The 8542-nt window shown below is 36.0% G+C and overlaps 1 long non-coding RNA gene across 2 annotated transcripts in view; it reads left to right on the top strand.

Moving 5' to 3' along the window:
- LOC138717413 (uncharacterized) overlaps positions 1-8542 on the top strand; it is a 148948-nt gene continuing 140406 nt past the window's right edge. Inside the window, exon 1 of one of the 2 annotated variants that reach the window (XR_011336850.1) lies at positions 1-515. This is a non-coding gene — a long non-coding RNA (uncharacterized lncRNA). Of the gene's footprint in view, positions 516-3933; positions 4214-8542 lie in introns of those variants that run through there. The other variant, XR_011336849.1, reaches the window with a different exon arrangement.

Below are 8542 nucleotides of genomic sequence, written 5' to 3'. Positions count from 1 at the left end.
TCTATTGCATTATGCCTGAATAATTTTCAGTCTTTTTTTTTTCCTCCCCTCTTGCATGCACATGCTAAAATAACTAGACAAAGATGCAAGGTGGTTGCAGCAGTCCCTGTCTCTAGGACAAAACCAAGGAAGCTCACGATCTTGTGATTGCAATGCCACCTTTCCTTTTTTTTCTTTTTTTTTTTTCCTCACCCAGGCTCAATGATTAAAATTCCCTAGAATGGGGAAGAAAAATCAGCTGAAAGTGAAATAAGGTTGAGGGAAAATCCCATTGCAGCAGCTGCAGCCAGTGGTGTCTGCTGCCAGATGTGCTAAGGTTCCTGGGGTCCTTGACACTAAGAGGCAGTATTAAAATATTTGGAGACAAAAGCTGCATCCTCAGTGATCATTTTCTTTATTTAACATGGCAGCAGGAGCTGTGTGGGGGAAAAATAAGCACGCTGGATGTTGAATTGGACTTTCCTCCTTTCTAGGATGAAAGGATGTCATCTATCCCATGCCAAGAGGAAACTGAGGTAAGAGAGCTGATGCAGCTCATGCTTTTTTTCCTAGTATATTTCTTAAACATGTTTTCTGGAACAACCTGTATGTATGTGTATATACTTATATATTTCTGTCTTTGTGTCTTTGTGTATTCAGTTTCGAGTCAGTAAGTGGTAATGTTTGGGGTTTTTTCTGTCTTCACACCAACCCAGAGAAAGTTAATTCACAATATATATTCAGAGCTGGTTTGGAAGAGTCATTTTGTGGGGTTTTTTTTCGAATATGTTTTGCTTCCAGAGAGGACTTCAGCAGTGACATCATGGTTGACTGCTGATTTTAAAAGCGATCTTCAAAGTCTTTAAAAACAAAAAAAAACCCAGAAAAAAAAGTCAGTAACTTCATGATAAGAAATTGTACCGGAAATTTATATGCTCTATTTTTCAGTTGCACTCAAAATATTGGAAGTCTTATAAAAGCGATAGTGAGATTTTTTTTTTTAATTATTATTATTTCTAGCACAGAAGCGATGAATACTGCATAATTAAGTACAGTATTTAATTTGGCTGTTGTGAAGCAAAAGAATAAGGTAATAATTTTTATTGTACTAATCAGACTCAAGATGTTCTCTGTGTTAATTGGGTTAAAAAAATTGCAGTACTTATTAGAAATTCTAATTTCACAATGCAGCACTGACAATAAGCTCAGCCAGTGAATTATTCACATCTTTAATTTGCTCTCTTAATGACAGTGTTCTGTAATCAGAGTGCAGAGACTGCTTCCTATGCATTATGTATGATGTTCAGGACTTAAATGCAGGACATTATGAAGCCTCTCAGTGGCTCAGTAATTAGTTTTCCACAAGACAGGGCTTAGATATTCACAGATAAAAGTCTACAGTTGAGATACTGTTAAGGTGGTGACTCATGCTAACAAAAGCAGGGAAGTTCAAATTTAATGCTGAAACTGCTCTCCGTTCTCCCACATTGTGCGTAGGTGCAGGGGGAGGGGAAGAAAGTCCCGTAAACCAGCCCGCCCTGGTGAGTAGCTGTGAGGAGCCCCAAAGGCTGAACTGGGGGTCCTTTCACTTTGGAGATGAGGTTTTGGCAACTTTACTGATCGGAGGGTGCAGGTGGAGCTGGCGTTTGGTGCCTCTATGTAAAGGTTGTGAGAAGAGCAATAATGCATGTGCTGTCGGAGAGCAATCATAAGCAGGAGAGATCTAATGTATTTTGAAGGATTTTATCTGATGCACAGGGGCTTGTAATTTACATCAAATTAGGATGTTTTGAATAAGAGCTACTTTGTTACGTGTAGAAACTTTGAGGACACCTGATGCTTGCCATTTTGCTGTTGTACCCATTTCAGCTGTCTTGGGTTTTACTGTAGACACATTTTAGTAAACATTTTATTTTTCTAGCCATCCAAAATGTGAATCGTAATGCCGGGTTTTGGGTTTGTTTTTTTCTTTTTGTTTTTTTTCCTTGGATCATTTACTGGGTGTTTTGTCAGGTGAATTGAATGTAGGCAATGTGCATGGTTATGTAATTTTCCTTCTGTATGATGCTTATTATAGAATAAAACCCTAAAATATTTAAAAGAAGTTCAGAAATGTTACTTCTTTAAATACCTAATTGCTAGTCCTCAGACTAGCAACTCTACCTTTGTCCTGAGGCCTCCACTAGAACAACCATAAATTTTTGCTGGAAACAAAATGTCTGGCTAGAGAAGGTTATTTTTTATTTTGTGTTAACTCTCCAAAGAGCAATGAACATAACATATTCTTGTGCAGTGTTTACAGGATTGTGATTCTAATTATTAAAAATGGTTTTAGGCTAAAGTTTTTAAAAAAAACATTAAAGATACCAACTTCATAATCAATTACAGAAATGGGATTAAGAGAGTTTTGAAGCAAAATGTTTTAAAGATAATGTCTTTTAAAAATGTTCACCAAAGACTCATCTGGAATTTGGTGTTATTAGCAGCTGTTGCTAGTGTTTTGTTCCCTTGAGGCCCCAGACAAGTTATTAAATCGTTCATTGCTCTTAGCAAAGTGCTGTATACTGTGGATGAATTAGACATTATCTTTATGTATAGTCCAGTCCTGAATGTAATTATAATTAAACTGTTGAGTAAAGAGGCTGCAGATTAGATCAATATGACTAGGTGATCCGTAGCCAGAAGATTGCATCAGAACCCAAGTGAGTATCTACATGAAGAAATCGATTGAGGCTTTTCCAGAATATGACTCATTCCAAGTCATGTTCCCACAGCAAGTGGTACTGTAACATGGTATTACTGCCACTATGTAGCTGCATTTCTTCGGTCACTTCAGCATGAAATCATATAGTTGAAAAGGACTCCAAGAAGGTGTCATGCCCACCCCTTCACTCTTCCTTTGAGGCCAGGATCAATAAAATCTGTCTTTTTTTTTAATGAATGCTTGCCTGTCTTTGTAAAGATTTGTTATGATCACTTACCCAAGTAATCTATTCCAGTTTTTCATTCATCTTCACATTAGAAAGTTGTTGTCTGATCTCTGATCTTAAACTTCACTTGCTGAAAATAAATTCCTTGAACCTATTACTTTTTGCTCAGTGGTTACAGGGAAATTATTTTCCTCTTTGGAGCAGAGGAAAAGCATGACGTCTTCTTTGTCATGTTTTTACTGTGTTCCTCTCTTAATCGTTCATTGATTTTTTATAAAAGAAAGATATTTCTTTTTTCTTTCTTGTACTTCAAATCATTAATTCCAGTTACTTTCTTCAGGCCTCTCCTGTTTCATCTTTCTTGAAATGCACTGCTCCAGACTAAGGCATGATATTCCAGCTGCCATATAACTTCCACATTTTCATTTAATTTTAAGGTAGTTTGTCACATCTGTTTTTTTCTTAGGAGCATGTTAACAATATGACTTGCATATTACAAGGTGCAATGACATCTGTTAATCCAGGTTGCAATCTACTACATTATGAAAAGATGCAACATGTGTTTGAATAGGTTTTTGATTCAAAGTTTTATGCTCCTAAGGGAAGTCTTTAGGGATATATAATCAAATAGCCTGAACTCTAATGGTAACTACCTTTGACTGACTCATCATACTGAAAAGAATATCTGAAGTGTTCAATCCACAGAGGATTGTTTCAAGATATAGGAGCACTATCAGAAAATTGCCAAAATTTTAGCCTGTGCCCTTGTAGTAGAGCATGTTAGGTGGATGGAAGTTGTTAAATTAGGAGCTTTTCCACATAGCCCCAGCCAGACAGGACAGCTGTGTTTGAGGCACTACAACAGTCAGGTAAGGAAACTTTTTTTGTGAAAATTGCAAGGGCATTTGTGGCAACCACAAAATAAAGTCCAAGGTTTAATTATTGCAAAGATACACAAAATGTTTTAGTAAAAAACTAACCAGCCTAACAGATAAATTCTGCATCTGAGCTGTGTATCTGGGAAATAGGAATTTGTTGTCTAGCTGGTTGTTAGAGTAAAGAAGAGGTCAATTCATTTTCAGCTCTGAGGAAGGAAGGGCCCACTATCATTCCTGGATCAGAGGAAAACAGTTTGCAGTATTCTTAAGTTGTCCTGGCATGAGAGGAAAACAAAAATTCAAAAATGGAAAAGTCATGTGTCTGAAGAATTAAAGATGACTTGCGTTATTCCCAGGGGATCAGAGTTAATATAATCGGGTCATGAAGATGTAGTGGCTACCAAAGACCTTCATATGATTATGTAGGTATGTATTTCACATATTTGGAATACACTCTGTCCTCTTACTATCCTCTTACTGGCCTGCAACTTCCTGTGTCCAAGAAGATTGCAAGTTAATTGGAGTCAACTGATTCATATTTATGTATTTGTTCTTATACAAAAACGCTAAGAAAATAATTCTAACGCAGTGCAATTTTTAGTGGTATCTCAAATAAAAAGTTTAGACAAATCTGTCCATATTTCCAGAAGTGATTCTTTGAGCTTTTATTTATATTGCTCTGGGCTCAAGTACCATCATAAATATTAGGTTCTGAAGTGATACCATGAGTTAAGTATTTCCAAATGTCTTCTCTTAATCTAGCCTAATAATGCAGCCCTTTCATATGCATAATTCCAATGAAAACCAGTAGGAGTACTACATTGTAGAAGGAATAATAGATACATATGCCAAGGTATGACACCTTTTGCGTCATTAATTTAACTTGTTTGACAAAGAATAAGGCTAACCAAAAGAAACAAATATTGACAGTGGAAAGAGAGTTATTGATAATATTCTGAATTCCAAATTTATCTGGTTTTCTTCTGAAAGGTATGTGACAATAGAATAACAGTAGTCAAAATATCACATAGAAATCTCAAATGGATTTACATTCACTGATGTTTTACAACAAGATCATGTGCATTCTAGTCAGTAAAATTCCATATGATTGACTCAATATTCCAACCTATGTCTAAATCTGTGTATATATTACGTAAAGTAGAATAGCCATAAATATTCATACTATAAACTCAGTTTCAGCTTTTTTTGCAAGATCAAACTAGAAAGAGCATAATGTACTTTATGAATTCACGTACTCAATCTTCTATAGAATGTAAATCCATAAAACTTTGCAGTTCTTCTCTGCAACCATGATAAACCAGAAAAAAATAATAAGAAGAATACTTAATACTGCACAAAAGCCCCTTGCTGCTTCCATCTGGTTTCTCTTCTGTTTTGTCATCTATACATACTTTCTTTACCTATTATTATGCTGGAAGCTACTTAGTATCCTCACTAAACTCCAGTTTTCATTGTTCACTTCCTAATTTTTCAACCATTCTTTGTAAACTTAAACCTGTCCTTGGTTTGAAGCTCTGGAGGCTTTTAATATTCTCAAAGCATCCCTCTTAAAAACTCTTGCTATGTTGCCACAAGTTAGATGATGTCTTTGAGATCTCTTCCTATCGCAGTATCTTTTTTCAGTGCTTTCTCCTAGTATGCCACTTCTTGTCTCTTTACATTTAGATTGCAACGTCTCTGGTGAAAACACTGATGTTTTTATTTGGGGTTTTTTTCCTGTGCTCGTAGAGAGTGCTGAAGAGAGGGCTTTTAGACTCTGTTGTGGTAAAATGAATAGTCCTAGCAGCAGTAATGCAATTGATATGTGCTGTTAATAATTTTAACTGTGACCTTGTTTAATTCCTAGTAATGCAGACTTTTCAATTCCTAGCAGCTTCTTTACAATAGAATTCCATCTGGGTCCTGGAAAGTTGATTGGTTAGGCAGTAGGAAACAGGAAGAAAAAAATACAAGCAAGGCAGAACTTATCCTCAAAATATTTCTGTTCTCTATTTATTATCTTTCCTTCTCCTATGTAATACTTCATCAAAAAGACTTTAGGTGCAAAATTAATTAATCTGAAAGCTTTGTGGTTTTTGGTTGCATAAACTCTTTCAAGTGTGTGTTATGTAGTGGTAAATGGAGACTCTGTAGGTGTGACTGAAGGATTATATCAGTACAGCTGTAGGCAGAGGGGTTTTTTTCTAGAAACAATAGCTTTGACTGAGACTGGCTGTGGTGGTGCAAAAAATTTCTGTGAAAAAAGCTGTGGTGGTGCAAAGTGCCAGGGTGTTGAAAGGCAATGCACCTTGCTGGCAAGGGGACTGGCAAGGCAAACCATGAAGGAAGGGTTGCTGGACAAGGAGGGACATAGAAATGTGACTGAAATAAATAGAACTCTAAGAGATATGAGCTTTTGAGCATCAATGTATAAGGGGTTTAGAATCAAAGTGAGGCTGGGAGAAGACTTTAGACACTAGGTGACATGAAGGGGGAGTTTAAAGGGTGAGTGAGACAAGATACTGCACAGTCCTAGAAAGAACCAGTGCTTTTAAGATGTTGCAATACACACATATTCTAGATGTCGAAAGTGTACCAAAACCATATTTATAAAACTATTTCCTATTAGTTTTGTTGATTTTGGTTTGGTTTGGTTTTTTCCCCCCTAGGGAAAAATGCATAGGAAAGAAAGACCTTTCGCTTTAAAGGGGTTCCAAAACCTATTAGGAAACAGTAAAAACAAGTGCCTCTGAAAATGTACGTAGAAACTAGTACAGGCTGTCTGAAGTTGAGCTGTTATCCAGTGCATTAAGATAACTGCATACAGATACCACTTTTCATCAGTTGATCTCAAAGCCTTTGCCAAAGTAAATGAGCTTAACCTTCATTTTAGAGATGCCCTGGCTACCTAATTTGTAAAACATGTGTGTAAACTGATGTAATCTTTGTTTTGACAGCAACCGCTTAAATAAATATGGCTGAAACAGATAGTCTGGCTGAAGAGTTCATAATAGCAAACTTTAACATCACTGCACAAAGGAACTATTCTGAAGTGTTTATCATGGGGAAAAAAAAAAAAAGGAGTTTTGTTCCCCATATCTGGTATCTAGCCTTCAAAGGACTAGGTCTATATGGTAACTGAAAATAATACAACTGTTCTGATCCTGTCTCTAGATGTTCATATTATCATCTGAATATGAGTTGTACCATCCTTTCTGCAAAGAAAGGTTTTACAAGATAGGAGGGTGATGATGGTGTCTGATGACTAGGTTTGAAACCTCCAGAGACAAATTTCTTCCTAGCAAAAGAGGGGAGGAAGTTTGTCTGTCTGCTGCTGGATCAATTTTCTCTTTGTGAAATGCTTTATATTTCATTCTGTCTACAGTATTTTTGGTAAACATATACACACCCTGAAGCTACAAGTAATTATATATTTTTTAGAGATTCCTCAGGCTTCCTGTGTAGTGTTTCAAACTGTAATTTGCCAGGTGTGCCCTTGTAAACAGTCCCTCCCCAGATTTCTTGTAGGCCCCCTTCAGGTACTGGAAGGCTGCTATAATGTCTCCCCAGAGCCCTCTCTTCTCCTGGTTGAACAACCCCATCTCCCGCGCTTATCTGCCACCTGTTCTGTTTTGTATAAATGCATTTTCACAGGTGCATTGAATGAAAGGTTTTTGTGTTTCACCAAGGGGAGAATTGTAAATAGCCCTTGCAACTTTGAGTGTATAGGGCTCACCTTTGCCATTTGATAGGGAAAGCTCTCTCATAATTCCTTGTCCTGGTACGCAAACAAATATGGTTCTCAGAAAAAATCCCAAACAAACCCTAAATTCTGATCCTTTAAATTTGTGACAAAAATTTATGATTTTGTTCCATTGTGCTGGACAGCTGGAGCAGGCATATAATCAGGTATTTGAGAGTATATTTTTCCTACACTAATAGAAGGAAAATAGATAATTTTTTTTGTTTGAGCATAATGAATGCCAGAATATTGTTGGTTGAAGTTATGAGAATTGTTTTCACTTCACCTAGAGGAGGTGAAGTCTATTATTAGCCTATTTAAGTAAGTTGATTTTTTTTTTTAATGGAAGGTATGATGTCACAAAGCATGCAGAAACGATTTTTTTAAAAAAGCCAGCAAGAAACATTGACTTGGGAAAAAAGAATAAACGTCACTGATCAACTGTCATTCAGTAAACCAGATGTACTACAAAATTTACCAGGTTAGTAGAATGGAATGAGTAAGTCAATTTCTAGTGAAAATCTGGTAAATTGTTTTAAAATAGATTTATTTTAGAGGCTTTAAAAAATAACAGCTGATTTTTTTGCTATCTTCAATTTATGAATATGCATGAGTACTTAAAGTGAAGAAGCTTTCTGAAACTATTCTCTGAAAGTTGTTTCTTGTTGCTATGTTTTAGAACTCATGTTTCTGATTGCTTTTGAATATTTTGATCTTGATTTTTAGTATTTAGCTAAGTCATACTTTAGACATTTACAAGGAAGCAGGGAGCATTTTTAGACAAATGTTACCAGTCATCCTTACTAATTGACTGTCTTGTATATTAGCACAATGATATAGTCTTTTTGAAATCAATATGGTATCTTAATACTTCTTAGAGCACACTATTATTAGCACTGAAATGAGCTAAATACATGAGATAATCATAGCTACACAAAAGCCACCTATCCAATAAAAGTAAATGGTATGATAATTAACTGACAAGATTTTTCCTGACCTTAAAATGAGGGTCA

Source organism: Phaenicophaeus curvirostris, chromosome 2 (genome assembly GCF_032191515.1).
Source record: "Phaenicophaeus curvirostris isolate KB17595 chromosome 2, BPBGC_Pcur_1.0, whole genome shotgun sequence".
Lineage (NCBI taxonomy): Eukaryota > Metazoa > Chordata > Aves > Cuculiformes > Cuculidae > Phaenicophaeus > Phaenicophaeus curvirostris.
Note: the sequence above shows the minus strand (reverse complement) of the source record. Positions and strands in the feature narration are given on the sequence as shown.